Genomic DNA, 4,740 nt, shown 5'->3' with positions numbered 1-4,740 from the left:
AAATAGAGACAGGATTAAATATAGTAAATGAACCAAAATGGCAAGAAACAACAAAAAATCTAACCATAGTAACACTGAAAATAAATGGTCTTGACCCCATAATTAAAGGACATAGATTGGCTGAATAGATTAAAAAATAAGATCCAACTATATGCTGTTTGCAACATATTCATGCCATAGACAATACATATACTAAAAGTAAAAGGATGGAAAATAATTCCATTTAAATAGAGTCCAAAAATAAGCAGGAGTAGATATTCTCAAACCTGACAAACCAAATTTCAAGCAAAAATTAATCAGAAGAAACAAAGGTGGCCAATACATACTGATAAAGGTAACAGTCCAATAAGAAGTTTTAGAAATAAAAAAATATATATGCTCCAAAAATCAATGTACCTAGTTACATAAAAAAAAAAACACATAAAAAACAACAAAATAATCTTTCTTAACATTAAATACCAGATACAAACAATAATAATACTGGATAATTTCAACACACACTTGTCACCAGGAGTCTGATCACACAAATACAAAGTCAGTGAAGATATTTTGACCCAAATAGTACAATAAATCAAATGGACTTAAAGATGTCTACAGAGTGTGTCCTCCAAAACAGATGAATTTACTTTCTTTTCAACAGCTCATGGAACCTAGACCATATTACAGGACACAAAGTAAGTATTAGAAAATAAAATCTACATTTGCAGTTATATAAGGCTCCTGTATGTGAATGTATATCTCATTTTGAATATGGGAAATTTTTTATACTACTGTCTCACTAAAGATGTTCTTAATGCCTTTCACCTATAGCTCCTTAATCTAAAATTCATATCGAAAAATAAGTAAGAGACTCAGAATAGCTAAAACAATCCTGAGTGGTGTAGGATGCATCATAATACCTCATCTGAAATTATACTACAGAACTAAAGAAAAATAGCACAGCATTTAATTGGCATCAAAATAGACATGAACACAACTGGAATAAAATAGAAGACACAGAGATAAACTCACATATGTATAGCCATCTGATACTTGACAAAGGTGCCAAAACTATGTTGGTGAAGAAATACCCTTTTTAACAAATGGTGCTGGGAAAACTGGATATCCAAATGTAGAAGAATTAAACTAAACTTCTTTTGCTCTGTACAAAAGTCAAATTAAAATAGATTGAAGACTTAGGAACTAGACTAGAAACTGAAAATTCTAGAGAAAACATAAGCCCAACAGTCATATTTTTTCAGGCATTAACTTTCTTAAGAAGAACCCTAAAGCTAAAAAAAAAATAAATCCAAAAATCAGTAAGTAGGCTCTCATCAGATTATACATAGCAAAGGAAATGATTAAGAGTATAAAGAGAAATGGGAGATAATCTTTACCACTACTCCTTTGATAGGGCATTGATATCCAGAATATATAAAGAACTCAAAAAAGTTTAACACCAGAATCAAACAATTAGTAAATAAAGAAAAACAAAACAAACAAACAAAAAAAAAACAAAGAACACAATCAACAAATGAGGGAAAAAAGATCATATAGAATTTTTTAAAAGACAAACCACCAATGGTCAACAACAACAACAACAAAAATATATATATATTTTTTTCAACATCTCTAGCAATCAGGAAAATCAAAACTGCACTAAGATTTCATCACATTTCAGTCAGAATGGCAATTATCAAGAATACAATAATAAATGATAATAAATGGTGGTGAAGATATAGGGAAAAGGTGACTTACACATTGTTAGTGGAACTGCAAATTAATACAAACTATTTAGACAGCATTTTAAGATTCCTTAAAACCTAAGAATGGGATCACCATATGACCCAGCTATTCCACTTCTTGGTATTTTCCAAATTTACTAAAATCATCATACTATACTGATATAACCACATCAATGTTTATATCAACACAATTCTCAATAGCCAAATTTTGGAACCAGACCAAATGCCCTTCAATATGTGAATGAGTTAAGAAACTGTGGTGAATATACACAATAGAGATTTTTTTTGATGTTGTTTTGTTTTGTTTCACTGTACTTTCTTTTATTCTCATCATAGTTTTTGCATTGAGATACATTTCAATAAGAGCAAGTTTCTCTTTAAGCTTAGTATTAAATATTAAATATCTTTCCCCAGTTTAATTTACATTACTCTACCAAGAAAAAGAATAAAACTCAAGTTATTTAAAGTCTGGACACACTTCCATAATTAGAAAGGCTATGTAAAAAATTGTGTCTTTTTTTCCTGCTATGTAATCAGTTCTAGGCCCTAGAAAGATAGGTTATAATTGTTTTTGAAGAACGTGCTACGAAAATAAATGGCCTGTTATAAGCCAGGTTATAAAGTAAGGACAGGGGTAAGGGAGGGACATTTTCTTTCAGAAATAAACAGAATGTCTGAAGAGTCCCAGTCCATAATTTTTTCCTAAAATGGTAGAAGGAGGGGGTAAAAATCTCAAAATGAGCTTCAAAGTGCTGTCTCTGTGAGGGACCTGTATTTGTCTTGTTGAGGAGGGTGACTGCCAAGAAAGTAGATGACTATGTTGACCCTCCCCACCCTACCCAGCTAGGGGAATGGAAAATGGAAAGTTTATTGCCCTGTTTCTGTGAAAGTGAGCGGAAGCTTAAAGTGTACGGAATTCTCTAAGAGGTTTCTTCTACAAACAGACAACTCAGAGACTCTTCCTCTTGCTGCAGCAAAGAAGTTATTTTTAGAAGCACTTGGGAAGTTCCTCCTCCACCTCAAGGTGGGAAGGCTCAGAGAAGGGAGTCATCAGTACAGCCACCTTGCAGGCCATAACGGAATTCCTGAAGGTTGGAGACCCCATAGAAGTGGACAAAGGTTGCTGCCACTACCAGGCTGTGGAAAATCTGATGGGACTGGAACCATATGTCAAACTTCCCAGGAAAGAAGCGCTCAGGAATCCGAGCAGCGTAAAAGCCGGTTCCAGCGATGTACATTATAGCCGTGAGAAAGAACCAGCCCATCTGGCCCACTGTGATGGCCTTGACAAAACCCTCAGCCATAGTCAAGTGCATGGCGGGCACAGCACCACTGAGGCCAAGTCCCAGGAACACTGCTGCTCTTGTTTGCCGGTGCTCAGGAGTGGCAAACCGGTCCCACTGTGCCACGAAGATGGAAGAGATGCCCAGGACACAGATGATGGAGAGGTAGATGAGCCGAGGCTGCGGGGCGCAATAGAAGGAGTAATAGAGCCAGAGGACAAAGCCCCCCATAATCAGTAGAGAAATCCCTGAATAGTCCAGTTTGGAAAAGGTCTGAGAGACTTTCTCTGAATGACAATAGACAGTGTGGAAGAGCCAGGAGAAGCTGAGGCACACGAGTACACTTAGAAAGAAGATGCCCAAAACCACTTTCTCCTGGAGAGGGACCATGAAGTACATATTTGGTCGAAGCATGGTCAAGATTCCCAAAAAGAGAAACAGCACGAAACCAAGCAGATGGGTCCAGATGTTGCCAGTCTCTGTGTGGATGCGGAAGATGCTCTTAAAGCAAGCCCGAAAGGAGGGCATGGGTGGTCTGTGGCCATGTAGCAAATAGTTATTGTGCTTCAGCCAGTAAGGGAGCATCTCAAAAGGGATGACGCTCCAGTGTCCCTCCCAGACCTTATGCACGAACTCCTCCATCTTCTCCATGGCATGGTGAGCCTGCAGGGGGAGCTTCAGGACGGGTACCTCCTCCTCTTCTTCCTTGGGCAGTGGGCACGTTTGCCCCTCTTCAGCTTTGTCTGGGTTCGCAGTTACCCGCTTGCCCTTCTCTTTGGGCACAAGTCTCAGCTTAGCCAGTTCTACTGAGTTCGTTTGCTTGTTACTAGCAGGAGCCCCATTGCCCTGGGCCACCACTGGTCCTTCATGGGACGACATCTGGCTCGCTGGCACCTCAGTACCCTGCAGCTTCAGCTTTGGAACAGGTTGGGATCGCTCAGCCCCAGGGAGCATAGACCTCCCTGTGATGGCAAACAGGCCGGGTGGGCAGGCTTTGCTGGGCACCGCCGTCCCCCAGCTACATCCCCTGGCCCTGGAAGTGGCCTGCGGCCCAGTGGGCCCCAATCTTCAGTGTCCTTCCTTCGCCGGAAGGGGCGCGCGACCACTCGGCGTCACCTCCGCAGCCGCGTCACCTCCGCCATAGAGTTTTAATCAGTTTTAAAGAAGAATGAAATATGGCATTTGCTAGTGAATGAATGGAACTAGAGACCATCCTGCCACATGAAATAAGTCAGCCTCAAGAATCAAATGTGTTTTCTAATGTATGGAAGCAAGAGGGAAAAAAAATTCAGGGAAAGGGGGATATTGCATATCAAAAAGACATGGGGAGGATAAATGGAGTAGATGAAGGGGATTGAGGGGGACGGGAAGGGGGAGTAAATGGGAATGAATATCACAAAATCATGCTAAGTGCATGTATAAATATATCACTGTGAATTTTACCTTTATGTATATCTATTAAGCACCAATAAAAAATAAATGAATAAATAAGTTAAAAAATGTTCAAGAAAATAGAAGAAGAAGTATATGGGGAGGGAGGTGGAGAAAGAAAGAGCCGTCATGGGGGGAACTGAAATGGTGTAAATCAAATTTCATGCATCTATGATTGTGTCAAAATTAACTCAACTACCATTTATCACAATAGTGAATTAAGATAAGGGAAGAAAATGAACAGAAGATCCACCATTGTCAAACAATATATCTTCTTCTCCACCATTTCCAGGGCAAATTTG

General features: G+C 39.1%; 1 pseudogene; it reads right to left on the bottom strand.

Annotated features, from left to right (window-relative positions):
• Positions 1 to 2,722: 2,722 nt before the first annotated feature.
• LOC144365317 (adiponectin receptor protein 1 pseudogene) lies at positions 2,723 to 3,886 on the bottom strand (annotated as a pseudogene).
• Between the last annotated feature and the right edge of the window lie 854 nt (positions 3,887 to 4,740).

This window comes from Ictidomys tridecemlineatus, chromosome 7 (genome assembly GCF_052094955.1).
Source record: "Ictidomys tridecemlineatus isolate mIctTri1 chromosome 7, mIctTri1.hap1, whole genome shotgun sequence".
Taxonomy (NCBI): Eukaryota; Metazoa; Chordata; class Mammalia; order Rodentia; family Sciuridae; genus Ictidomys; species Ictidomys tridecemlineatus.
The sequence above is the reverse complement of the archived record's forward strand: the minus strand, read 5'-3'. Positions and strand labels throughout refer to the sequence as shown.